Raw genomic sequence first — 2,500 nt, 5'->3', positions numbered from 1 at the left:
GCGCGGGTGTCGTCGAGCGGGCTCTCCCGGGCCCTCGGCCCGCCCAGCCGCGTCGCCGTCGTCGCCGGCCCTGCGCCGGTCCGCCGCCGGGGCCGCCGTAGCCGGGCGCTCGCCGCGCGGCGAGCGCGCGGCATGGGCGTCCCCAGCCGCGTCCCTCCTCCCCGAGCGCAGCGCCGGCTGACTGAGGGAAACCCCGGGCCTCGGGCCAGGCCAGGGGCGCGGTGGGTGGCGGCGGACGTCGGGCGCGGCCCCCGCGGGCGGACGCTCCCCCCGACGGCGGCAGTGGGGGGAGGCACCCCCGCGGGGCCTTAAGTCTGGTTTCCCTCACCCCAGGGTCAGGTACCTAGCGTTCCGCGCCTTCGTCCGCGGCCTTGCCCTACCGCGGAGGAAGCCGGGCGGCGGTTTAAAGACCCGGGCGGCTCGGCGCGCCACCCCCGGATGCGGGGGCGAGCGCGGGGGCGGGCGGGTGCCTTCAGAGGGGCGGGGGTTGCCCCCGCAATGCCTCTGGCTAGGTCCGCCGTCGTCGCGCTCGTCGTCCTCCGGGGGCCCGCCGGGCCGGGGAGGGGACTCTGCTGCCCCCCCCCTCTCTGCGGTCCGAGCGCTCGGCCGGAGAGAGCCCACCGCGCGAGGTCGGCCGTGGTCCGGCCCGCGCCTCGCCTCGCCACGGGCGTCCCCGGCGGCGCGTTGAAGCGCGGGCTTCTCGCGGGCCGGGGCGGCGAGCCCCCGCGGTGGGGGCTGGCCCAGGGCGCTTCGCCCCCGCCGGGGGTTTTGTGCGGGCGCGTTGCCGCGGCTCGGCGGCGGCGCCTCTTGCGGCGCGGGCCGCTGCGGACCTCCCGGTCCCTTTTCCCTTTGCCCAGGCCCCAGAGCGGGGCCCCGGCGAGCTGGCGCCCTCGGCGGTCTCGCGCTGCCGGTTCCCCCCCGTCCGGGGCCGGTTTCGGGTGGCGTGACCGCGTCCGAGCGGCGGCGGGCGTCGCTCGGCGTCTCCGGCTCCGGTCCCTCGCCGGAGGGCACCCTGCCACCGGCTGCGGCTGTCCCGGTCCCGGGCCCTGCCCGCGGGCTTCCCCGTTCGCCTTCCCGGCGCGTGCCGGGTGGGGGACGGGCGGGCAGCCGGGGGCGTCCCACCCCCGGTCTCCGCGTGGAAACGGGGAGAGCGGGGGCCCGCCCCCCGGCTCAGCGCCGTCCGCTGTCCGCCTGGCCGCGGGGCCACGGAAGGGGTCGAGCGAGCGAAGCCGGCGGCGCGGTGGCGCCGGGGGAGGATGGAAGGGGCTCGTGCCGCTGGGGTTTGTCGGTCGGCGGGTGCGCCGCCCGGCGAGGGCCGGCGGGTCGCCGCGGTGGCGTCCCACGTGGGCTCGGGCTTTCCGTCTCGCAAGCCGTTTTCCGTCCCCCGCGGCGGGGGGGGGTTCGGTGGCGAGAGGAAGCCGCCCGAGGGCGCGAGCCGGCCGGGGCTCGGCCCCGGGGCCAAAGCGGGGGAAAAGAAAGTCCGGGATGGGCCGCAGCGGTGGCGGCGTTGGAGGGGCCGGTGCGGAGGCGCGCGCGCGCTCTCCTCCGGCGGGGTTGTGCGCCCGGCCCCCCTCGCTCCCCGGGGCGGGGGGGGGGGGGGTGTCTCCGCTGCCTCGCTTCGTGGCGTCTCCGCGACGGCACGGGGCGGCCAGCGAGAGACACACAACCCCCCCCCCGCCGTTGGGTGGGGAAGCGAAGGGGGTTTTATTTCCCCGTGCACGCGAGGCGAGGCCGGGTTCGGGGCACGTTCCCGGCGGCGCGCGGCGGGCCTCCTCCGCGCCGAGGTCGGAGCGAGCCCGGGCGCCTGGTCCGGCCCCGAAGCGCCGCAAGGTGCGTTTTTCCCTCCTCGGGGGAGGGAAAAAAGCCGGGAGCGCGGGCTCCCCGCCCCTTGCTTTTGCCGCTTCGGGGTTTCGTTTTATTTTCCCCCCCTCTCCTGTGCTTGTACGGTCAATGTGAGGCGAGCGGCCGCCGTGCCGCGCTCTCCGAGGGGCCGCTCCTTTGCGAGCGGTCCCGGCCCCTCCGCGCTGGCGGGGCGGTGCCGAAAAGCCAGACAACTCTTAGCGGTGGATCACTCGGCTCGTGCGTCGATGAAGAACGCAGCTAGCTGCGAGAATTAATGTGAATTGCAGGACACATTGATCATCGACACTTCGAACGCACTTGCGGCCCCGGGTTCCTCCCGGGGCTACGCCTGTCTGAGCGTCGCTTGACGATCAATCGCCCCTCGGTGCCCGCCGAGCGGCGCGGCTGGGGTCGCCTCGCAGGCTCTCCCCCGGGCGGGGAGGGGCCTTCGTCCCCCTAAGTGCAGACTCGGGGAGCGCTCCGTAGCTCCCCGCTCCCGGAGCGCCCGCTCTCGCGGAGTTCGTCCCGCCGGGGCTTCGCCGGCAGGGGTTCCCCGTTGGTCCAGCGACGCCCGGTGGGGCGTTGGGGGAGACGAGAGCCCGGTTGGGGGAGGAGGCGCGGGCCTCGCCCCCCCCGGCACTCCCGCGCGGGCGCGGCT

General features: G+C 77.2%; 1 non-coding gene across 1 annotated transcript; it reads left to right on the top strand.

Moving 5' to 3' along the window:
• Nucleotides 1-2,052: 2,052 nt before the first annotated feature.
• On the top strand, nt 2,053-2,205 carry LOC137460094 (5.8S ribosomal RNA). Its single transcript, XR_010992653.1, has one exon. It is a non-coding gene; the product is annotated as a 5.8S ribosomal RNA (ribosomal RNA).
• The last annotated feature ends 295 nt before the right edge of the window (nt 2,206-2,500 follow it).

This window comes from Melanerpes formicivorus, unplaced genomic scaffold (genome assembly GCF_026170545.1).
Source record: "Melanerpes formicivorus ecotype bairdi unplaced genomic scaffold, bMelFor1.0.p_v2 SCAF_506, whole genome shotgun sequence".
Taxonomy (NCBI): Eukaryota; Metazoa; Chordata; class Aves; order Piciformes; family Picidae; genus Melanerpes; species Melanerpes formicivorus.
Note: the sequence above shows the minus strand (reverse complement) of the source record. Positions and strands in the feature narration are given on the sequence as shown.